Source organism: Eublepharis macularius, chromosome 7 (genome assembly GCF_028583425.1).
Source record: "Eublepharis macularius isolate TG4126 chromosome 7, MPM_Emac_v1.0, whole genome shotgun sequence".
Lineage (NCBI taxonomy): Eukaryota > Metazoa > Chordata > Lepidosauria > Squamata > Eublepharidae > Eublepharis > Eublepharis macularius.
The window spans coordinates 137,723,696-137,749,925 of record NC_072796.1 but is presented as its reverse complement, the minus strand read 5'-3'; positions in this window follow the sequence as shown (position 1 = coordinate 137,749,925).

Sequence of the window (26,230 nt, the reverse complement as noted above, 5' to 3'; positions counted from 1 at the left end):
TGGGCAGAGCTACTTTGCATAATTGTGCAAATTGTTTGCTAATTATGCAAATCAGGTGCACTGATTGTTGCATTGTCTGCCAGGTGCCTTCTGTCTGCTCCTGGCAATGACCACAAACTGTTGTGGAAGGATCAAGGGAAGCATCTTTTTCACCTGACTATTTGCTTCTGTTTTCTGCTCTGATTACAGCAAAGCACGTTAGAGAGAAATGTCAGCTGTTGTTTGGTTCTGTTGTGTCTGGCTTTGTTGCTCCAGCAGTACATATAGCTCTGCATCTGCTTCTTTAGTGTGCAAGTAGATGTTCCAAAAGGTCTTCCCCTACCCAAGTCTCCCCTCACTTTCCATTGGTCAATGCATAGAAAAAGGAGGCAAACCAGGATATCATGATTTCCCTTGCATAGCTTGACTTCCTCCCAGGGCTTTTTTTCAGCTGGAACATGGTGGAACAGAGTTCCAGCACCTCTTGAAAATGGTCACATGGCCGGTGGGCCCACCCCCTGATCTCCAGACAGAGAGGAGTTTAGATTGCCCTCTGCGCCACTGCAGCACGGAGGGCAATCTAAACTCCCCTCTGTCTGGAGATCAGGGGGCGGGCCCACTGGCCATGTGCCCATTTTCGCCAAGGGCGATTTAAACTTTAAAAAACTCCCACTTTGTTTCAGCTGACCCAAAGTGACGTCATTGTGCAGTGCTGAGTTCCACCACCTCTTTTACCAGAAAAAAGCCCAGCTTCCTCCAATAGCTCAAACAACGAACATGCATGATTATGTTTGTGAAATTTTCGTTTTGCTTCATGAATCTACAAGGCCTCGCTGCTTGCTTAAAATAAAAGTTGGGAATTAAGGAAAACAGGATGGCTGCTTTAGATGTCTGTCCACTTGGATGCTAGAATGAGTTAATATTCCCTTGTTTTGATTTTTAAAAATATATATTTCTTTATGTTTTAGTCAACAATTTCAGAACTCCGCTTTTCACTGTTGGGTTTCGTAGATTCATTTCTGTTGAGCGTACCTGTAGTAGATATTTCTATGCAATGCATGCAGTGCTTATATGTGTGTATATATATATATATATATATATATATATATATATATATATATATAAGATGCACATAATATATAATGTTGAGTTACTGACTCACAAATAATGTTGAAAAATGCATACATTTCACAGGAAGAAATTGGTGCAAGAAAACAACACAAAAATAACAGGCTCGATTTGCACAAACAGAGAAGCAAAATTGAAATGGGGATTTCTTTGTCAGCAGGAGATAGAAATTCAAATTTAATTTTGGTGCAAGTGTCCACATATCTCTGCATTAGAAACAAGCTGCATCAGCTCAGTCCAAAACTCCTAGGAGAGATGGATGAAACCTGAATAACTTTAATCACAGTAGCAAAATTTTAAAAGGCATCTCCCCACACATGTAAGTGTTATGTGCCATCCAGTCACCTACAATCTATGGCAACCCTATGAATGAAAGACTGCCAGAATGTCCAAGCATTAACAGGCCTTGCTCAAATCCTGAACACTGGAGAACGTGGCTTCTTTTATTGAGTCAAGCCATCTTGTTTTTGGTCTTCCTCTTTTTCTACTGCCTTCCACTTTTCCTAGCATTATTGACTTTCCCAGAGAATCTTGTCTTCTCATGATGTGACCAAAGTACGATAGCCTCAGTTTTGTCATTTTAGCTTCTAGGGAGAATTCAGGCTTGGTTTGATCTATTACCCACTTATTTGTCTTTTTGCCATCCATGGTATCCGCAAAACTCTCCTCTATCACCACATTTCAAATGACTCAATTTTCTTCCTGTCAGCTTTCTTCACTGTCCAACTTTCACATCCATACATAGTAATGGGGAATACCATCATTTGGACCATCTTAATCCTGATTCTCAGAGAGACATCTTTATCGTCAAGGATTCTATCCATCTCCCCACATCTCCCCTCAAATAAAACAGGTCATGTTTTACTCAGGACAGGTATCCAAAAGCAGAGACTTTCCCTGTTAAATTGAGACAATCATAATATACCAAATTACATCACTTCAATACAGCCCTCTTTACGTCTCATATTTCAAATCATTACCAACCCTGGAGCTTTTCAAAGCTCTGTAGAAGATGTAGCTGTTGACGCTGCTGAGTGTTGAATTCTCCAGCTGTCCAGCTCTGCATTTTCCAATCCTGGGCAAACATCAGGAGAAGAGGAAACCCTGACCAATCTCAGCGGTCCCCCTACCAAGCAATTTTTGATTGAGATCCAAATGATGGAGATCTGACACCGGAGCAGCAGATGTGATGCCATTCTATACGTATGTATTTTTCCACATGGGAATGAGAGAACATGAAAGAATGAGCTAATTGCATTTTTATCTATAAAAGAAGTCCGTAAATTACCATTTCAAAGTGGGATTTGCAAAGCCCATCACTTTTCAGAGATTAAATTGGTCTTTGATTTTCTTTTTGTCCTTCTTGTTTTATTATTCTGTCTTCTGGAAGAGGCTGTGTAAAATGCACACAACGGAAGCCGTGAGTCAAAGGACTCACAGGACTCAATGCAGCAGGTTGTTCTCTGGTGCAAACCCCACATGGAAATGATATTGCTTCAGGAGTAGGGTTTCCAGGTCCCCCGGCCCCCCAGTGGGAGATCGGAGGCCTGGCACCTACCTTACCTTTGTGCGTGCACGCTCCCAGATGGTGGATTACATCACTTCTGGGGAGTGACATCATCGTGGAGGTCATAGGAGTGCTCCTGTGCCCCACAGCGGCCCTATTCTGGCCCAATTTGGCCTGAATACAGCTGCTGCAAAGCGCAGGAATGCTACTGTGCCCCACAGCAGCTCAATTCGGGCTGAATTGGGCCTGAATCCAACCGAATGGGGCCCAATTCAACCCAAATTCAGCCTGAATTGGGCCACTGTGGTGCACAGAAGTGTGCTGTGCTACCCAGATATGCGCCCTGGGAGGTGTGCCCCCCCACTAGCCTGGTAAGTGGGGTGGGGTGGAGGGTGGGATCTGGGGATCCCCCACCCTGGGCAGGGTAATGGTATCCTTACTCAGGAGCCATGTAACATACTTTCTGGTGGAATGAGTCCCTGGCTATTAAAGATAATTTCAATGGATAGACATGTTAGTCTGTAGGAAAAGAGCAAGATTTGGGGGCAGTAGCATTCTGGAAATCTAGTTGGTCTCTAAGATGCTACTGGACTGGGATCTTGTTCTCCCGCATATTAAAGAAATAGCTTGCATATTCCCAACATTTACAGTGCAATCCTATGCAGTTACTCCAGTCTAAGCGTAAGATTGCAGTGTTAGTAGATATTTGAGATCAATTTATTTAACTGGAGTTAACATTTTTATGTAGGGAATGATTGTAATGTTCCCTGTTATTTACTTACTGAATTGATTTATCATTTTTTAATTAAAAGTTTTATATAATTAAAAACAAACCTAAGAAAACTACAATTGCACATATTCCTAATAAAACAAATAAAAACAAAAACAACTAACCAACATAGAAAAACATACATAATATGGGGGGGGACAACAAAAGGAAACAATCTAAGCTAAAAGTTTTCCAATTTTCGCTAAAACAACTATTCGTATCATGTCAAATGTCCACTTTCTCTAAGTAATGATTAACAGCTCTCTTTTTTCTAATGTCAAAATCCCTTAATCCAGAAGTCATCAAATCATTGTTATCTATTTCATATAAATAGTCTACTCATACTTAATTCATTTATCATCTGCCTTTTTCATTGAGACTCAAGGCGAATTACAGAATTATAAAAAACATATAAAAAAGACCAGTATAATACATGCAATAAACAACACCATACAAGTGGATTATACTATTAAGTAAAAAAACCCCAACACTATAAAATTGGATTGCACCATTAGAGAAAAGTTAAATAAAAACAGTATAATAAATTGTAACCAATGCAGTATGAGGTGGGGAAACATAGAGAAAACTGGTTAAAATTTCCATAGACAATTAAAATTACAACACTTTTCTCGATTTAAAAAGTGGCTTTTTGATCGATTTTTTTTTGCCCTGTTCCTATACACTTTGACAAAATGCCCTCCTGATCAATTCTTTAGTATTGAATTTAGTGATAGGTGAATCATAATTTAACTGCAAATTGTAAGCAGCTTTCTCAAGCGCTCAAAAAGAATGTTCTCAAATGAGTCACAAATACTTCGTACAGGATCATTTTGTACCACATACATCTGTGCCATGTGCCAGAGAAGTTGGAAGCTCGGAACGAAGCTGTGTGGCTTTCTTTCCCACTCCAACCCTTTCAGAGGAACAGCCTGGGCAAAATACTCACAAGAGGTGCTTTGCTCATATTGGGGCTGTTACATCGTTTGCCCATTTAAATCCTAATCCCATTGGGAGAAGGATGGGGGAAGCTCTGTTATATTCGCTCACAAATAGTTTGTACATACACTTCTCATACTGCTGCTTGGAAACTGTTGTGTGTCTACAGGGGAAGATAGATCAAGATGGGTAGCAGTGTTTGTCTGCAGCACTAGAAAAGAGCAAGAGTCCAGTAGCACCTATAAGACAAAATTCGTGGTAGGGTATGAGCTTTCATGAGTCACAGGCAGCTCTCTTCTTCAGATAGAGCTAGAATGTGAGTCCTTCTGTCCTTATATCTTGGAGAGTGGAGTGGTTTCAGATGCCGAATGACAATAGCAGGTAAATGACAATAGCCAGTGAATAATAATAGCGAGTAAAATTAGATAGGGTGGGATATGCAGACAGGTGGTGGGTATGGAGAAAGGAAGCCTAGGTTTTGATTCAATACAGGTGGATTGAGCTTCTTTATCAGTTGCAATACAGCAGTCTCGCTTTTTATTGTGAGCTGCAACTCACAAAAGCTCATACCCTACCACAAATTTTGTTAGTTTTATAGGTGCTACTGGACTCTTGCTCTTTTCTACTGCTACAAGGGAAGCAACACAACATTGGCCAGATAATTATGTGGCACTCTGTGTACATCATGCTGTGCCCCATGATTCTGAACATGTGCCAGCAACAGCTATGTACCAATGAACTATACATGCCATTGGTTTTGCAGATGCGAGAGAAGCACTCATATGGGCTGCTGACTCAAAAGGAAATGGGCATTGAAAGCAAGGGAAACCGGACTTTCAAGCATATGATTTTTGTGCATCACCGGTTGGACTGAAAAGGCTTTAGTAGTCTCTGAATGCTGATAAGAAGACACTCAGGACTAAAGATGGGCACGAAAAAATGAACATGATGTTCGTTGTTCGTTGCCATCCACGAACAGGGACTTATGAACAACCACAAACATGGCCCTGTTCACGAACATGTTCATGGTTGGCTGTTCGTGGGGGCCAGCAGGCTCTCCTCCAGCCATCATCCAAGTCGAGATCCCTACTGCACCACTCCCAGAAACCTGACCTGAGCAGGCACAAGGAAAGGCACCAATAATAAATAATAGCTTGGCCCAGAGCCTGGCAGCAGCACTGGAACTTGAAGGGGTAGATCCCTATCCCACCACACACACAGAAAATTCAAGCTCCAATGCACTCTCCCTGTCTTTCTATCAAAAAGGCAACAGGAACTGTCTCACCACTGTCTGCAAAGTCAGAGCTGGGAGCCCCCCTCCCCCCTGGTCTTTGCTCCCTTGTTGTAACAAATTTGGAGCCCCACACTTAAAAGGAAGACCTGCCTATCAAGCTAAACTGGGCTTAGATTGGGGTTTCCAGGGCAACAGCAGGAGTTCAGACAGAGCTCAATCCCTGCCTCTGGTTGCGTATAATTAAGAATATCCCTGTATTTAAGGCAGCAGAACATCACACAGACACATTTGACGCATCAGACACAAATGCACCAGTATGCTCTATAGTGCAAGACAGGGAAGGGCATGGCTCAGTGGTAGAGCATCTTCTTGGCACGCAGAAAGTCTCAGGTTAAAAGATCTGGCAGGAGGTGATGTGAAAGACCTCTGCTTTTGACTCCGGAGAACCGCTGTCAGTCTGCATAGACAATGCTGATCTTGATGTACCAAGGGTCTGATTCAGGTGAAGGCGGATTCATATGTCCAAGTCTCAATGAAACCAATTACAGAAGATGGAAGTAGTTTCAGGTGGGCAGCTGTGTTGGTCTCCAGTAGAACAGCAAGATACGTATGCCAAGGGAATTGATTGCAAGTGCCAGACTGTCTGGCATGACGAACAGCAACGAAGGAGGTTTGCAACGACCACCTGTTCGTTTTGAATGGGGCCTCACGAACAGCTTGTTCGCGAACATCAGATTGGGCTGTTCGTGGCTTTTTTTCGTTCGTATTGTTGTTCATGCCCATCTCTACTCCGCACACGATTGAGGTGGGTATACCTTGGCTGTTGCTTATAAGAACTGCAGACTGCTGAGTTCTGACATTCAAAACTGGTGGCAAGGCTCTGATTCTCCCTTTAAAAACTTCAACAGACAGGGGACCGGATTCTCATTCTTAACTATGTGCATTTCAAAAAGAGACTCAATTATTGGAGGGGGAGGAAGGAATTAGGGCTGTGCTCCAGGGATTAAGATCCTTCTTTGCTAACTCACACAGAGAGATTATGCCTTTGACTCGATGTCACTATCACCCTTTTTTTCCCCCACCCCAATGAAACAGAAATCTCAGCAAGAGAGAGTGAGAGCGAGAGAGCAAGAAGTACTGCGAGGGGGTACAAGGGGAGGTGGGAGATGCTGGGCAGTGCACGGCTTTCAATTTCTTATTTAAAAGCTTTCCTGCATGTCTGCTTCTCAGAGATATGAATGTTCAAGTAAATGGATTTTTCTAAAACATTTCCTACCACATTGCAGGGAAAAAAAAGTATACAGGAAAGGGAGAGGAAGAATAAGGGAGGAAGAGGGGGAAATATGTTGACGCTCCATCAAAAGAATAAAAGTTGCAAGCAGAGGCAGAGGGAACCTTTGCAGAAATTCTGTTTGCAAATCCATGACTAATCCTTGCCGGTTTTATATATTTTTCAGGTTTGGAATTTTTTCTTAAGGAAAAAGGTGCACAATTCCATTTTTGGTACTCTGGGCGGAGGCTTTCTTTGCTTGCCCCAACCATCTTCTAATATTATTTCTACTCCCTTTTTAGTCTGGAAAACATATTGATGTATTGTTTTATAGAAAAGTTTTATAGCCCAACTCTAAGTTAAAATTAAGGCTTGAAGATACATTTAGTGGGACCTGCATCTGGGTAAGTAATCAGAGAATTGCAGCTCTGACGGGGAAATTGGATTGCAAATAGGGTTGGAAGGGGGAATTCTCTTAATTCCTCTTTGTTGAATTTCTCCCCAAAATGGACTGTTTCTCCCTAGATGGATTGTACATTTAACCCATACAAGTGAAGTGTAATCATTAGAGTGTTGGACTGAGAGACACAGGTTCAAGGAAGCTTGCAAGATGACCTTGGTAATTCAGTATCTTCAATAAATGACTGATTGTATACATTTCACTGCATCAAGGTAGTTTCTTGTTGAAACAAATGAAGCTTATGGTTTTTTTAAAAAAGAGTGAATTTTTCAACAAAATTGATGGAGTTTTTTTTAAAGTGTTTGTTGTCAAATAAGGCTATTTTAAAGGCAGAATCATAAGCCAATGGGTTGAAGTACACTTAATATTGACCTTAGAATATGCTCTAATAGGGACACGATTGTGCTGCCCTATGAATTTATTTCACAACATTTCTCCTGTTTTGTCTGTATTATTTATGCCAATAAAGGTTGCTGTGTGTGTGTATATGCTCTAATACCCGTTTCATATGGCCTCAAAATGTCCCTGTAATTGGTCAAATTTCAAAATTTTCTTGGGGGCTTGCAGCACCCGAACTCGCAGCTGTGTGGTCTTTGCTCTCTTTTATTTCATTGTTCTATGATGCATCATGCATCATCATGTGGTCCTTGCAAGGTTCTTTGGACCTTGTTGGATGTTGCCCTATTGTTGCTGGTTGAGAAGTTCAAACTTCAGGGTCCCAAAAAATGTAGGTCCGCCACTGTGTCAGACTAGGATTTAGATGACCCAGGTTTGAATCCACAGCCTGCCATGACAGCTTGCTGGTTGACCCTGGCCAGTCACCCTCACTCAGCTTAACCTACACCACAGGGCTGTTGTAAAGATAAAACGGAGAAGAGGAGAATGATGTAAGCCGCTTTGGTTCCCCACTAAAGAGAAAGGTGAGGCAGAGACAAGGTCAATGGAATAAAAAATAAATTACATGGTCATCATGAGAAACATAGCCAAAACATGCACTTCCTGTGTGCAAATATTACAGTTACCCAAAAATGTTCCTTGTGCATGCTGTATTCCTCAGTTTGCATGAGTCACTTCATTCTGTAATCACATTAATGTTTAAAGCAAATAAGAACAAAAGTATATCATTGGAAAAGAAAGCATTGCCTTTGTTGGGCTGGTGGGAGACAGGCATTACTATAACAAATTGTGTTGCAAAAATTGGAAGCTGGGAGCTGAGATTGATGGGACATTAACGAGCCTGAGATGCTGGTGGCTGGAAGTCTAATTAGTCGGAGTATCTCGGGAGTTTTCCCTTTGCAGGGAGAAAGGCAGAAAGTGGTAGGGGCTGATGGCATTGGCAAGCGGTGGGAAACCAGGACGAAATCAACAGCCAGTGTATCCTGATGGCTTTGGCTGAAACTCAGCAGTTAGAGCCATTTATTGAGCTGTTGCTTTAAAGTGCGGACAGAAGGTGCTTAAGCAAATGGCCAGAACATTAAGAGCCTCTTCAACCTCTCCCCGGGTCAAAAAACCAGAGGAGTTAGCCATGTTTGTCTGTAGTTGCAAAACAGTAGAGAGTCCAGTAGCACCTTTAAGACTAACCAACTTTATTGTAGCATAAGCTTTTGAGAACCACAGCTCTCTTTGTCAGACGATGCATCTGACAAAGAGAGCTGTGGTTCTCAAAAGCTTATGCTACAATAAAGTCAGATAGTCTTAAAGGTGCTATTGGACTCTTTACTATGGGTCAAAAAAAGGCTCTGGATGGGTTCTAGGACAGATTTCAGCCATCCCATGATGAGCGTCCCTAATGCCGCCGCAGGTCCAGCGAAAAGCTCTACCACTAAAGTGGAGGAAAATAATCCTTCTCTATTATCCATCCTTAGCAAGTGAAAGAACAAACTGTGGAAGACGATCATTTATTCTTAGTCCCACGTCCTCAGAAATGGAAAGTGCCCTCAAGTCATAGCAGACTTATCGCGACCCCTGGAGGGGTTTTCATGGCAAGAGACTAAGGGCCAAGCTACACAAGACGAATGACACTTGAACGGCAAGTGGACTGAGTGGAGGGCAAGTGAACAGGGAGAAATACACTTGCCGTTCAAGTGTCATTCGTCATGTGTAGCTTGGCCCTTAGAGAGGTGGTTTGCCATTGCCTGCCTCTGCAGCCCTGGTCTTCATTGGAGGTCTCCCATCCAATTACTAACCAAGGCTGACCCTGCTTAGCTTCTGAGATCTGTCGAGATCAGGCTCCCCTGGGCCACTTATGACATTTTGCCGCATCACAAAGAAATTATATCCATTCATCACCAAGGGGTGCAATCCACTGGCAACTGCTTCCTTACAAAGGTAACAGACGTGGAAGCAAGCTCCCCTTCATTTTCTGATGAAGGGGGCTTTGGCTTTTGGAAGCTTATACCTCGAAAATCTTGCGGGTCTTTAAGGCGCTGCTATACTCGTATCTTGCTGTTCTACTGGAGAGGAGACCAACACAGCTACCCACCTGAAACTACTTCCATCTTCTGTAATTGGTTTCATTGAGACTTGGACATATGAATCCGCCTTTACCTGAATCAGACCCTTGGTACTTCAAGATCAGCATTGTCTATGCAGACTGACAGCGGTTCTCCGGAGTCAAAAGCAGAGGTCTTTCACATCACCTCCTGCCAGATCTTTTAACCTGAGACTTTCTGCGTGCCAAGAAGATGCTCTGCCACTGAGCCATGCCCTTCCCTGTCTTGCACTATAGAGCATACTGGTGCATTTGTGTCTGATGCGTCAAATGTGTCTGTGTGATGCTCTGCTGCCTTAAATACAGGGATATTTTTAATTATACGCTGTGTCGAGTCGACATCTCATGCAGGAAGTATGGCTGGTATAAATTTTAATTAAATACTTCTCATTCAAATATCCCCCCCGACTCCACCCCCTGCCAATTTCATAATGCAGTTTTTATTGCTCACCCCTCTGGATTGGGACTGGTGCTGGTTAGCACATTGCAGAGCGAAAGGGCATCTCCTTACACCTTTATGTACTCTGTACAGATTCATTCTACTTGGCTAATTCATTATCAGTTTGGAGGCATTTGCATGGTGCCTTGACTCCAAAGGGATCTCCCTCCTGCCCTTTTTTGACTGGATCTCAAGGCCACCTCTGCTCTGGAAGGTGATCTAGTACAACTTCTCCTAGGAAACCGGTTTGTATTTGTAATAATTCCCCTCTCCGTTCTGTAGTTCGTAGTTTCTGTGTACCAATTGAATTAAAACAACCCTTCATGCATCTGATGAAGTGTGATGTGACTCACGAAAGCTAAATACATTTGTTCATTTTTAGGATGCCAAAAGAGTCTTGTTTATTTCAGCTCCAAATTACATGTCTTTCCTCTCTCCCTTCCATAAGGAAGTTGCCTGAATTCGAGTGCTTTATGCTCAGCAACACTCTGTTAATCAATAAACTGAAGTTTTATTTAAGCCTGTGTCTGGATTCATGAGTTAGAATCATAGAGTCATAGGACTGGAAGGGACATCTAGGGTCATCTAGTCCAACCCCCTGCACAATGCAGGAAATAAACAGTTACCTCCCACTAGAGATGGGCACGATTAAAAAAAAAATAACGATCCAGCTGATCATGGATCGGCGCCGGCGACGATCCCAAATAAATGATTCACACTGATCATCTCCCGTTCCCGATCCGTGGATTGTGGATTGTGGATCGTGGAGGCAAAAGCGGAGGGGTGCCCCGCTGTTCCCAGCGATACAGGAACAGTGGGTGATGCCAGCGGCATCTGTGTTTGTGTTTGGCCATCAGAGCTGCCTATCAGGGTTTGCAGGGATGAGATTGGCATGCCCATGGCTACAGAACACCCCCTTCGCCCTCCCTCCCCTGGCTGTCTTCTCCCAACTGGTGACTGCTTTGCTGCTCTGTGGTTGGAAGGAAGCCCTGCTGATCAAGGAAAGCTGGGCTTCCGGCCTGAGTGTCTGGATCCCCGATCCGAGCCCGATCGCCCCGATCCAGGCCCCTCCTGATTGCTGGATCATTGGCCATGGACAATCACGATCTGCTGGGTCACGATCGTGCAATCGCCATTATCGTGGGTTTTTTTCCGATCATAATGCGGATCATGCCCATCTCTACCTCCCACCCCACACACACCCAGTGACCCTTACTGCATGCTCAGAAGATGGCAAAACACCATCAGGATCCCTAGCCAAACTGGCCTGGGGAAAATTGCTACCTGATCCAAAGGTGAAGATCAGCCTTACCCTGTGCATGTAAGAAGCCACGAGAATGAAGCACTGATGTAACCCTTCCTGCCTTCCCTTTCATGATCTGCTCTGGTTCACAGAAGCAGCATTGCTGTCAGATGGCCATCTAGCCTCTAGTTGCTTGTGAGTACACCCTCAGAGAGAACCCAAAGACTGAAAAGTCTCAAAAAAACAAAAGAACAAGAACTTTCCATCTGCCTAAAGTCTGGTGTGGCTCTGGTCAGTGCCCAGAAACAGGAGTTGGGGGGGTCTCCTGGTTGATACACCCTCCCATACAGTCACTCCTACTCTACTATGCTCCATCCTTCAGTCTGCCAGCATCCATCTCTATCCTCCCAGACTCCTTCTCTCTGCAGCTGGGTCTTCACATACAGCAGAATCAGACGGAATAGTAGATGTTATTAATTCACTTTTCAGATAGAGAAATGCTATTTTTAATAATTCCCTATGGTAAAAAACCCTACAAGAAAAGGAAAAAGATGTAGCACATGGAGGAGTCAATTAGATACCAGGGCTAATGGCTTGGCCTTTGCTCTGGTTAAAATTTCTAGGAGACTTTTTCATGTGTGATTTTTTTTTCTTGTGCAATGGTCTCAGCAATTACACTGCCTAAGATCAGAGGTGCTTCGAGGAACTGTTGAGCATTGAGACGGAAGCCAAGCTGCCTTGCAGAGTCACAGAAGGTGGCCTCAGTTTGTCCACTGCTTCATTGCCAGCTGCTGTGTGTGAGAAGAGATGGGCACGAACAGCAATACGAACAAAAAAAAAGCCATGAACAGCCCAATCTGCTGTTCACGAACAAGCTGTTTGTGAGGCCCCATTCTAAATGAACAGGTGGTCGTTGCAAGCTTCATTCATTGCTGTTTGTTGCTGTTCGTCAAGCCAGACAGTCTGGCACCTGCAATCAATTCCCTTGGCAACTTAGGTAGGGATTGTCTGAACTGCTGTTGCCCTGGAAACCCTAATCCAAGCCCAATTTAGCTCGATAGGCAAGTCTTCCTTTCAAGTGTGGAGCTCCAAATTTGTTACAAGAAGGGAGCAAAGACCAGGGGGGGAGGGTGGCTCCCAGCTCTGGCTTTGCAGACAGTGGAGAGGGAGAGAGAGAGCTGTTGTTGGCATTTTGATAGAGAGAGTGCATTGGAGCTTGAATTTTCTTTGTGTGTGGTGGGATAGGGATCTACCCCTTCAGGTTCCAGGGCTGCTGCCAGGCTCTGGGGCCAAGCTATTATTTATTATTGATACCTTTCCTGCTGCCTGCTCATGTAAGGTTTCTGGGAATGGTGTGGTAGGGATCTACCCCTTCAAGTTCCAGGGCTGCTGCCTGGCTCTGGGGCCAAGCCATTATTTATTATTGGTACCTTTCCTTCTGCCTGCTCAGGTCAGGTTTCTGGGAGTGGTGCAGTAGGGATCTTGACCAAACTTGGATGATGGCTGGAGGAAAGCCTGCTGGCCCCCATAAACATCCGACCACAAACATGTTCATGAACAGGTCATACTCGTAAGTGTTCATGCATTCATGTTCGTGGATGGCAACGAACAATGAACATCATGTTCGGGGGTTTTTTTTTCTGTTTGTGCTCATCTCTATGTGTCAGTCCAGCGTGGAAGCCCGTGATCCCATGCAATATCAATGATGGGTAGGACACAACTCTCACATGGTGCATTTCAATACCAACATGCAAGCTGAGTTCACGTTTTCTGTAAATAGATCAAGATTTGAGTCCGGTAGCACCTTAATGACAAACTAGATTTCCAGAGTATGAGCTTTTGAAAGTCAGAGTTTCCTCCATCAGAGAATCAGAGCTTCCCCAAGTTGGGTCCGGGGAACCCAACTTTGAAAACCTGCATGGCTAGTTTGACCCTCAGTTCAGTTAAAACTGGTTCTTGCTTGTAAGACTTTGTGACAAGGGCCGTTTCCAGATGGCCCCCCGCCTCGCGAAACGTCGCACGTCGTTGCGCGTCGTTGTGCAGAAAACGCGAAATATCGCGTTTTCTCGCGCGAGTTTTGCGCGACATCGCGCAAAACTCGCGTGAGAAAACGCGATATTTTGTGTTTTCTGCGCAACGACGTGCGACGACGCGCGACGTTTCGCAAGGTGGGGGGCCGTCTGGAAACGGCCAAGCCAATTCCAATCTCTCCTCCAATCCTCCAAGATACTGGGCTTTTCTAATTTACTTCTCTTTCAAAAGGGATTCAGGTACAAATTGGACCACACCATAACCTGCAGCTTGAAAGAGAGCCCTGCATTGATGCTATGATCACTGTGATACCACTTATAAACTATTAATTCCACTCCACTTTACTGATTAGCTTTTCACATACATAATTTCTGGGCTTCCTACACAAGATTATTAGAGTTAATATAGTTAATAGAGTTAACACCTACTGCTGTTAACTTTCATTTACAAACTCCACCACTTCATAGAATCATAGAACCATAGGGTTGGAAGCGACCTCCAGGGTCTTCTAGTTCAACCCCCTGCACAATGAAGGAAATTCACAACTATCTCCCCTCCCCATACCACCTGTGACCCCTGCTCCATGCCCAGGGGGTGGCAAAACACTTCAGGGTTAGAGGTGAGCACAAACCGGGAAAATATCAAACTGTGTGGTTTGTGGTTCATCGCATTTCATGAATCATGAACCACGCACGTTCATGAAGTTGCCCTGGTTTGTGAACCAGTTCATTTGGCTCGTGAAAAGGTCACTTCCGGGGCAACAGAAGGTCACTTCTGGGGTTGCAGAAAGCCCATCCCCCCTGTTGCCTAGGAAACTGATTGATCGGCACCAGGCTGTCTGCAGTGATGAACCCAAAAAATGAACCAAATGAACCAGCCCAAAGTTTATGGTGGTTCATCAGAAATGGGCTCTGACAAACCATCGGTTCACGAACCATGAACTGGCCCAGTTCATGACAAATTTTTGGATCGTATTTCAATTTCTGCCTGCCTCTAATCAGGATCCCTAGCCAAAGTGGCCTGGGGAAAATTGCTTCCTGACCCCAAACTGGCGATCAACATTACCTTGGGCATACCCTGGTATCTGAAGAAGTGAGCTGTGGCTCTCGAAAGCTCATATCCTACCACTAATTTTGTTAGTCTTATAGGTGCTACTGGACTCTTGCTCTCTTCTACCTGGGCATGTAAGAAAGGGCCATGTATACTAAGCACTGATATAACCCTTCCTGCCCTCCCTCTCATGACCTGCCTAGGTTCACATGTTTAAATCACCTAATTCTTGGGTTCACACCATCCTGCAGGAAACACACACAAACACTCATGAAGCTGCTTTATACTGAAGCAGAACATTTGTTTATTGAGGTCAGTCTTATCTACTCTGACTGTCTCAGTGGCTCTCCAGGGTCTCGGGTAGAGGCCTTTCATGTCACCTACTACATGATCCCTAACTGGAGATGCCGGGTATCAAACCTGGGACCTTCTGCATGCAAAGCAGATGCTCTTCCACTGAGCCACGGCCCCTCCCCAGGAAGATGGTTTTGTCACATGCCTTTCTAATACCATTTATGTCAGACCTCATAAGCCTCCTGCATATAAGTATAGCAGAACAGAAGACTGGGCCATTCGTTTCTTGGTAGACTTGCTTCAAGCATCATTTTTGGAAGTTTCACCCCTCGCCTCCCCAGTCATCTTTGCAACTGAGATGATTCCAGAACGTGCTGGGAGGGAAGGGATTTAAAAATAAATGTCCTTAGATTCTCCAGGAAGATACTTGAAGCTGAGGCTTCTGTTCTGGCTAATAAAGGTTTCATTAGCCTCAGCTTTGCTTCTTTGCCAGCCTTGCAGTTGTAACAGGTAGCAAAAGCTACCCAGCCTTCTTTCCCAAAGCAATTAAATCTTTATTGTGGCAAGCAAGTAGCTGAGATTTTTGTCTCTTATGGCATACGGAGGAATTTCTTTGCATCTTGTTCTCCCCAATGGGCCCTGGAGTCTGAAAGCGGCTTGGGTAATGAGTCCTCTAAAAATCCCACAGCAGCGCCTTAAGCCATGCCTTCTAAACACGCTGTTCTATTTTGGGAAACGGACGGCAGATTAAACTTTAAATTTATTGAACATTCATTCCTTCGTGCCTGCCAGCTTTACAATCCCCACCCCACAATCACATCTAATTTTTGCAGAAAGTTCTTTACACCAGAGGCAGCAAGAAAGCCCCACCGATTCAGAAGGACGAGCTCGAAGCATGGGATTGGGGCTCAACGTTTGCAAAATAGCAGAGAGAATGTATATCAGTGCTATAGCTTCATAAGACTCAGGGCCAAGCTACACATGACGAATGACACTTGAACGGCAAGTGGACTGAGTGGAGGGCAAGTGAACAGGGAGAAATACACTTGCTGTTCAAGTGTCATTCGTCATGTGTAGCTTGGCCCTCAAGCTGATGGTATATTGAGTCCTGCAGTGGTGTGAAGGAGTTCTCTGAAGCAAGCCCTGGATCACCACCCCAGTCTCCTACCTGTCCTGAAAATTCTTTTTGTAAGGGTCAGGATATTGTCCCCAAGCACAATTCTCCATGGCATGGGAAGCAGCAACAACAAGGGGGAATTGAGTTGGATAGAGTTGGAGGATTTGGGCAATAGTTGTCACCTATGTGCTATGTCAGACTGCGTTGAAGCTAATAATCACACCAGACACTTGCGTGGGTTAGAAATGGCCACAACTTTATTGATTACAGCTGGGTGGAGCATTGGCCTGGCATCTGGGCATGGATCCCTGTTGGCATCATAGGCCTGGCTGCCGACCGATGCATCACCCACCAGCCTCCCACTGGCACTTTGGCACATGTTGCTCCGTCGCCAGTCCTGCCTGGTGACCCTTGCTTCCAGATCCATCAGGGTGAGCAGTCCTGAAGGCCCACTCACCCTATTGGGATCTGGCCTAATGCCGCAAAAACCGCCAACCCATAAAGTTGTGACAGTGCCCCCCTCCCAATAGTCCTTAATCAGCAGAGGTTGGGAGGGTGACAAGCTGCTCCTGTGGATGCTTGGGTGTAAATGGTGCTGACCATGCGGCTGGACCTGCATGATGGACGCTCCTCCTCCTTCAACTCATCTTGCCTCCACTCCGTCTTGCACCAGGTGCCAACCTGGCTTGCTGGTAAGTCGTCCGCTTCCTTTTATCATGCAGAAGAGGGCGCCTGGGAGATAATTCAATGACCCGTGCATCAAGGCGGAAGAGCTCAAAGGGAGATTCAAGGGTGGATGCTGGATACGAGAGCATGCACACAGCTATAGTGGAGGGGCAATCCAATTATACTATGGAACCTACCCAGAGGCAAGATTGCATCTTCTACCCCCCAAACAAAGACTTAATGGTTGTTCCCAGAGTGGGACAAAGGATTGAGAAGTTGTCTCTGGGGTGAGACAATGAGCTGCCGGACTGACTCCAAGGTGGGACAATGAACTAGGAAGGTTTGATAAGGTCTTCCCGGGTGGAACTAAAGTTATGAATAATGATTGATGAGCTGTGAAGTATGGAGGGATGAGGCTATCAGCTCCCTGAGTTACCTATGAATAGGAAAGTGGTTAAGGTGAGATCGATTGGGTGTGTTGTAGCGATTTATTCAGGAACTCCAGGAAGGCCTTACTGTATCAGGATCCTTAGCACATCTCCAGGGTGTTGAGGGTTGAGCTGGCCTCGTCTGTCATCATACATGCTAACATTGTTCTGTCTCCCAGCCCAGAGCTTGGGGCTGAGAGCTGCTGTAGCACAGTGGTTAAGTGGTTTGGCTGTGAATCAGCACTCTACTGGTTCGAATCCCACTACTGCCATAAGCTCAGCAGGTGGCCTTGGGTAAGCCACTCCTCTCAGCCCCAGCTCCCCAGCTGCATTGTGGGGATTATAATAACACTAACTTGTTCATCGCTCTGGGTGAGGCACTAATCTATCTAGAAGAGCAGAATATAAGTACAGTTATTGTAATAATTTGGCATCCATGCTTCTGCCTGCTTGGGCAATATTTTTTTAGTGTTTGAAACACAGTTAGGGAAGGGGCTTATGGCATAGCCATATTCATAAGCTTTTTTAATATTGTGAGGACCAGTCTGACTGCTAACACACCTTTCTGCCCTCACAAGGGCCACCAAGGCAGCTAGCAAATTATAACACACTTAATAAAATCACATTTTAAATTTGTTACACAACCGACAACAACACATCATTAAAACTAGAGCCAACATTCATACAAAGATAGAAAAAGAACAATTATATAGTGTTGCCTATATATCCAAAAGGTCATTTCTCATTCTCTCTCTACCTAGAACAGCCACAGACCTCAGAGCACCTCTTCTTTCTTGTGTGGCATATTCTGACATAGTCCTTTCCAGGCCGTTTTGATCGCTGCCCCTGTATTGTTTAGATTTGCTTGCTGTTAGCCCAAGGCAGCTTTCAAGCATGGTCATAAGGCCAAGCAGCACCAGTGGAAACCGTAATACCAAACTACAAAATAAAACCATGAGCTCTGAACAGAGCAGTAAACTATGCATTGTATTGTCGAACGCTTTCACGGCCGGAGAACGATGGTTGTTGTGGGTTTTCCGGGCTGTATTGCCGTGGTCTTGGCATTGTGGTTCCTGACTATGCATTGATCATCGATCAGGAAAAAAAGGCAGTTAATGACCAACATAAAACTATTTTGCATGGGAAGAGGACCATTGAAATGAAAACTCTTGCACGCCATTGCAAAGGGACATCAGAATTAACAAATGCCTTCTTTTAGGAGGGTGGGGGGGGGAACAGGCCTGTAATTTCAATTTGCTGTGACGAATGAATGCATAACTTCTGTGTTATTTATTTACTTGTAAGCCATTAAAACTTGCAGAAGTACAATTAACAAACGTCTTGCACGTAGAGAGTAAAATACGACCAGAGAATGTGAACCATAAAATGTAAACAAAACAAGGAAAAGAAACCAGTAAGGCTGTAGATTAGTGATCCACAACATGGAATGTGGGGCCTGCCTAAGCGTTTCTTCTCACTTTTCAAGATGGAGATTTAATCCAAATGACTTTGAATGAAACAGAGAGAGAAGAAACGGTTGTTGGGTTGCTCCTTGCCAGCTGAGTGGCAAGTACTGAGCTCATCCTGGCCAGCAGCATCACAGCTGGCCACGAACACAGACTTGCTTAATCCTAGGGTTACCATTACCATGGTGGGAGCAAGAGGTCCCCTGCTTCAAGCCTTTGTCCCCCCCCCCATTCACCTGGCTGGTGTGGGGGGAGGAAGCATGGGGAATGAGCCCAGGAGCTTTTCCTTGTTGTGCCAGGAATGACGTCATTCCCAGTAGACATAGGCACGAACAGAAAAAAAATGAACATGGTGTTAGTTGTTCGTTGCCATCTATGAACAACGAACAATGAACACTGGTGAACATGATCCTGTCACGAACATGTTCGTTGTTAATTGTTCATGGGGGCCAGCAGGTTCTCCTCCAGTCATCATCCAAGTTTGGGGCAGAAACAAAGCAGAGAAACCCCGGGTAGTCAAAGGCTACAAGAAACAATACCGGGAATATACAGTCAAGGGAATTTTTGATTTTTATAACAATATATTGGTGCAAAGTGTGCAAAAGTGCAAAGTGTCAACAATAAATACAATTTCATACAAGTAATAAATATATAATAAATACAAGGTAACAATTATACAAGGTAACAGTTGTTTGTCCGTGTTTTTGTAATGTTCATAGAGAAACGTCTGGGTGAGAGCTGCAGTAGAGCCTTCTTAGGAATGTAGGCAGAGAGTCCCACAGGGAAGCCAGTGATCCCATTGCACCAATATATTGTTATAAAAATCAAAAATTCCCTTGACTGTATATTCCCGGTATTGTTTCTTGTATCATCCAAGTTTGGTCAAGATCCCTAACACACCACTCCCAGAAACCTGACCTGAGCAGGCAGCAGGAAAGGTACCAATAATAAATAATAGCTTGGCCCCAGAGCCTGGCAGCAGCCCTGGAACCTGAAGGGGTAGATCCCTACCGCACCACTCCCAGAAATCTTACATGAGCTGGCAGCAAGAAAGGTATCAATAATAAATAATAGCTTGGCCCAGAGCCTGGCAGCAGCCCTGGAACCTGAAGGGGTAGATCCCTATCCCATCACACACAAAGAAAATTCAAGCTCCAATGCACTCACCCTGTCTCTCTAACAGCAGCTGTCTCTCCCTGAAAGCCAGAGCTGGGATCCCCCCTCCCCCCTGGTCTTTTCCTCTTGTAACAAATTTGGAGCTCCACACTTGGAAGGAAGACCTGCCTATCAAGCTAAATTGGGCTTAGATTGGGGTTTCCAGGGCAACAGCAGGAGTTCAGACAGAGTTCAGACAATCCCTGCCTGAGTTGCCATGGGAATTAATTGCAGGTGCCAGACTGTCTGGCTTGATGAACAACAATGAACAGCAATGACCGAGGCTTGCAAGGACCACCTGTTCATTTAGAATGGGGACTCACAAACAGCTTGTTCACGAACAGCAGATTGGGCTGTTCGTGGTTCTTTTTAGTTCCTATTGCTGTTCATGCCCATCTCTAATTCCCAGTGCAACAAGGAAGGGAAGCCTCCCTCTATGGGGCTGATTTGAGACTGATTTTCATCAAATGAACCCCCCCCCCAGGCGGTTCTTCCCTTCTTTGGTGCTCTGAGAATGACATCATTCCTGCTGCAACAAAAAAGAGCTCAGGAGCACAAGCACGTGAGGTACGTCTCCCCCACATGCCCTCTGTGCACTGCCCTGTGTCCCCCCCATCCCCCAGGTTGGGCTCCAGAGGACCTGGCAACCGTACTATGCCTCTGGGTTTGGCCCCCTTTCCTGGTGTCCGTACAGAGAACAAACCTCCATTTTTAGTGGAAACTGAAACCAAACAGAGTCACTTCCCCAAACCACAGAGCCAACCATGCCCTCTTTGACAGTCATTTTGATTTAGGCCTCATCCTCAGGCTACTGTTGCCAGGCAGTGCCTGGTTACCAGTGGGAAGGTTTTGGGCAGGGTCATGGTGGGAGAATCCAATATTGGCATTATAACACTTCCAGTAAAAACGCAGAAGCAATGGGGTGAGAAGTGGATATTGTTTTATTAAACACGTATCTTGTAAGACTGTTTTACTCTGGCCTGGATAGTCCCGGCAAGCCCAATCTTATCAGATCTTGGAAGCTAAGCAGAGTTGGCTTTGGTTAGTAATTGGATGGGAGACTTCCAAAGAATACCAGGGTTGCTATGTAGAGGCAGGCCAGTGGCAAACCACCTCTGTTAGCCTTTTGATTTGAAAACTCCAGCAGGGGTTGCTATCATTCAGCTATGACTTAACAGCACTTTTCATCACTACCAAGACTGTTGTATATATTTTACTTGTTAAGCGTAAATGTTATAAGATTCATTCAACTCTCTGTAAAGGTGGCTGATAAATACAGTCAGTCCCTAATCTCAGCGTTCTTTCAGCTCAATGAAAATGCTTCTTAGATGGAGTGCTTAGATCACTAAGAGGCAGTTGCTGGAGGAAATTATTCCCCTCTAATATTCATAGGTCTGCCTGCTTATGAGCAAGTGCAAAGAATGTTGATAAACATTTCATGCCTTAGACATTCTCAGTAACCTTAAGGTGGCTCTTGACTGCCTCTTGGTGGGTTACTGATCTTAGAGATAAATACTGAGCTTTAATTCACACAAGCCTAGAGTGATACTTTTTCTCCATTTTTATCTTCAAGAAACACCTGATGTAGAAATTGAGAAGTTTTGTTTCCAAGGTTTCTGGGTAGGAATACCTCAGAGAAAGATTCCCAGCATATGTATGAAATGGAGAAGCCACCTCTTGTCCTCTGTTCTCCAGTACGGCAAAGGCCCTAAGCAGCAACCCATCAGCCATGTATGAGACACACCAGGAACTTCATGTTCCATTTTTTAAGTGGCACTTTTTTGTCAGATTCTTGAGACTGGGGAAATGAGGGGAGGGATATGTCCAGGTACGTATGTTCAAGTATAAATATGGCTTGGTGGCTCACAATTTGTGAAGACTGAAGAACCATGAGCTGAAGAATATACCAAGAAGGTCATGGTTCAATACACTTGATCTACCAAGAGATGTTCATGTGGTCTAATGGAATTAAGAACCAAGAAGTTTAAAGAAATCCCATAGAGCCAAATATTAAAATTACTAAATATAGAACATAAATTTAACAACAACGACGATGTTTGATTTATATACCGCCCTTCAGGACAACTTAATGCCCACTCAGATTGGTTTACAAAGTGTGTTATTATTATCCTTACAACAATCACCCTGTGAGGTGGGTGGGGCTGAGAGAGCTCTGAGAGAGCTGTGACTAACCCAAGGTCATCCAGTTGGCTTCAAGTGGAGGAGTGGGGAATCAAACCCAGCTCTCCAGATTACAGTCCCACCACTCTTAACCACTACACCAAACTGGCTCTCAAATATATATCAGTATACAAAAATATGTGTATTTATTACAGAATAATATAAAAACTATTACAGGCCCAAATATAGCCTCAATTCAGGTTAAAATCATACAAAAAACTCAAAGAAGAACTTTATATGACCCTGACCAAACGTATTTTGGCCACGTGGCCTTCTTCAATGGTCAAGCAGAGTCATTACACTTTGGACAATTGTATACCTTCCTGTTCTGGTCCAAGAAGAATCAGTGCGAAATGCAGTCTGGAGTCAATTAGGGCCAAGCTACACATGACGAATGACACTTGAACGGCAAGTGGATTGAGTGGAGGGCAAGTGAACAGGGAGAAATACACTTGACATTCAAGTGTCATTTGTCATGTGTAGCTTGGCCCTTAGTGATGTGTAATACACTACACAATTGAATTACCACCCAAGACTTGAGTGATTGATATTAATTGAAACATAACTCCAACTTGATCCTGTATTGATTATATTTATTAATTATTGTCATATTATTGATTTGTCTGAAGGTACTGCTTGACTGCTGAAGAAGGCCACATGGCCGAAACGTGTTTGGTCAGGCTCTTGTTTGAATTCTTTATATTATTTTAATCTGAGGGCCAAGCTACACATGACGAAAGACACTTGCCTGGCAAGTGGATTGAGTGGAGAGCAAGTGAACAGGGAGAAATACACTTGCCATTCAAGTGTCATTTGTCACTTGTAGCTTGGCCCTGAATTAAGGCTATATTTGGGCCTGTAATAGGTTTTTTTATATATTATTCTGTAATGTGTGTGTGTGTGTGTGTGTGTGTGCAGGGCTCATTTTGAGGGGGAACATGCAGATCCCCAAAGAGGTCACATGTCAGGTGGCCCCACCCACATGACTCTCAGCGATTTGAGCCCATTTCGGCCTGGATTGGGACTGAAACGGCCAGGATTGGGCCTCTGATGCGTGATGGATCACTCTTCCGCTCAGCAGTGGCCTGATCCTGACCATTTTGGGCCCTTTTGGGGCCATTTTCAGCCCCCTTTTGCCATTTTGGGCCCAATTTCGGCCCTGAATGGCCAGGATTGGGTCCAAATCAGCCAGGATAGGCGGGGAGGGCAGAATACAAATATGATATGAATAAATAAATGAATAAAAAATAAATGTCAGGGGGCGTGGCATATGCAAATCAGTTATGCTAACGACACACTTCTGGTGATGTCAAGGAGTGCGGTATATGCTAATGAGTTATGCTAATGAGTTCCTCCAGCTCTTTTTCTACAAAATGACCCCTGTATATATGTATATATATATGTGTGTGTGTGTGTGTGTGTGTATATATATATATATATACACACAGTTTGGGTACTTTATATATATATATATATATATATATATATATATATATATATATATATATATATATATGAGTTTTTGTATATTGATATATATTTATATTCTTTATTTAGTAATTTTAATATTTGGGCCTTTGACTGGGATTTCTTTAACTTTGTTGGTTCTTGATTCAATTTGGTTTGGATTAAGTTTCCCCCCCCCTCTCTTTTTGCCCTTTCATGGGATCTAATCTAGAGCCATATTATTTCACGGAGTTCTGAATCAGGTATTTTAAAGACTACTGTATTTGATATGTGGAATATTTTTTAAAAAATCATTTCTAGTCTGCCTTTCTCACTGGGACTCAAGGTGGATGACACATATGTTAGAATCATTCATGCACATGCTTTCCGCGTGGAAGGATGCAAGTTAACTTCATTGCGTCTTTCGTCAAAGAGGAGCTGCATGTAAAATAGCTAGGAAAAACAAAAGAACAGGAAAAGACCCTATTGGATCTTTAAAAAAATGTGTATACACCAGTTCTGTTCTCATAAAGGAAAAAGCAAACTGAAACATCCAGGCTGAAACATCAAGAACCAGACATTTGAAAGTCATCCTTATTTACTTTTTTGCTTCTGGCAAATGTTAGTGGCTCTTCTAATCCCAGGTTTTATCATCTTTGCCCGCTGTGTAAATCCAGAGGAGTTAAACGTGTTAGTCTGAAGTAGCAAAATAGTAAAGAGTCCATTAGCACCTTTAAGATTACCAACGTTATTGTAGCATAAGCTTTCGAGAGCCACAGCTGTCTTCGTCAGATATGTAGACCCTAGATTGGCAAGTATTCAATTGTAGCTTTGGCCGTGAAAGACTTGAATGGATCTATAGTTGTACAGTCAAAAACAAGCCATCAGCCATTTATTGTGCCTTGTCAAGTGTTTAACTCTTCCCCCGTAGGTTTTTGCAAGATAGGCAGAAAAACAACATGAAGAAGTTGATTGAGCCCTTGCTGATTCACCAGGCGTGGTTGGCGCATGACACTCCGTTTCACGAGTCTTTATTTGAATTGGTATATTGGACTCTTACTTAATTCAATACAAATTATTATATGCATCATTCTCCAAAATAACTTTTTATTTTCATCTTGATCCCTATGGTCATTGATTTTTTTTTTAAAGTTTGGGTACTCTAAAAGTTTCCTGTGTTGTGCATGGATACTTTTGATGGACACCAAAGCACGCAAGGAAGCTGTTTTCTCAAATGGCTCTTAATTTTTGACATGCATCTGAAAAGTAGCATTGAAAGGTAAAGGTAAAGGTAGTCCCCTGTGCAAGCACCGAATCATTACTGACCCATGGGGACGTCGCATCATGACATTATCCTGGCAGACTATATATTGATACATTCAGCTTCCAGCGTGGACTTGTTTTGAGAAGTTTAACTCTGTGGACCAATGCAAAAGTTTCTTGAGAATTGGCAAAATCTCAATGAAATGCAAGTTTTGTTTTGTCCCCGACACTGGTTAGTGCTCAGGCTGAAAATAAGACATGACATTTTGGAGAGCATAAGATCCATTAAAATATAAAATATTTAATAAATATGTAAATTGGTCAAGCTGCTTCCTCTACAGGAAAGCTCTGTGGCGGCGCTGTCCGTCTTGCTTTACATCCTCCATTCACGACGCAAATATGTTAAGAGGATCACAGATGGATTTTTTTAATGAAGTTAAAGTTGAACAAGGACTTTAATCCTTTGAGGAAGAGGGTTTTTCATCTCTGTGTATAATTCTTTCATTTTTTTCTCAGCTGGGGCATTAGCAATCACCTGTCTGGAACATTTTTGAATGCAAAATCGTGATTTGGAATTATATTCTATGAGTTATGAAAACAGAACTTCCAGAGGATGTGATGAAGAGAGTAGGAAAAGAGGATGGGAACATTTGAGTCAGTGATTGTTCTGTTCCCATAGGGCAGGGCCCCCCAAAATGGTACCTGAGGGTGCCATGGGAACTGTCAACATCTTTCCTGGTACCCACCAAGTGTTTTAGAGACTGGGCAAGGCCAGGTAGGGCTTTTGCCCAGCAAGACTTCCAATTGGCTACTGGAGATTTGATTGGTGGTGTAGATTTTTAAAAACATTGCTTTGACAGCAGTTGCCACCGCTGCACAAGGATCTTCACCATGTGACTGAAGGTAAGCTGCGGCAGCCATTTTGTGACTGGCTCTGCCTCCTGCGGAAGCCATTTTGTGGCTCCATCCTCCATGCTATGTCAGAATTCCAAAGGTGCCCTCAGGCTTACAAAGCTTAGGGATCCCGTCATAGGAGCGTGAGCTTCTGGGACTCTGAACTCTTGGAGGAGAATGTTAGCTTCGCCGTGGCTGGGTCTGACTGTGCAGGACAATGGACAGCTCCAAGTGCACACCATTCAGTTAACTGATCTGATTAGTTCAGGGTTTTTTTCTGCTTTGGCAACCCTTGGAGCACGTTGGCAGAGAAGCTGTCCTCCTAGAACTCCTGAACCCTTAATCTGGTCTCTGACAACTTCTTCTAAGGTCCAGTTCAAATGTTATAAAGTCACCATGGCCACCCCAAGGACATTTGATCAGGTATCCCCTGTGAGTGCTCTGCTCGGAACTCAATTCCCTGGTGTGTGGAGCTCAACTCAGACTGGGATTTCATTATGCTATAAAAGGAGTTTAAGCCTCCTCCCCTGTGCTCTGTTCCTGATTTGAAATGGCCCCAAAGAGGAAACCATTTTTGTTCCACTTGGAGAACTTCCATCATGTACTGATGGTGATTCTCCAGCGCAACAAACGGGGTCAACTCCGATCAGGAAAATGGCGAGTAGGAAGCTGACCTCCTCTCCTCTTTATACACATCCTGATCTGAACTGAGCTCCCATGTGCCTAGGAATGGAGTTTTGAGCACAAAAGTCATAGGCAATCTGTGTCAACCAGTAATGGGGT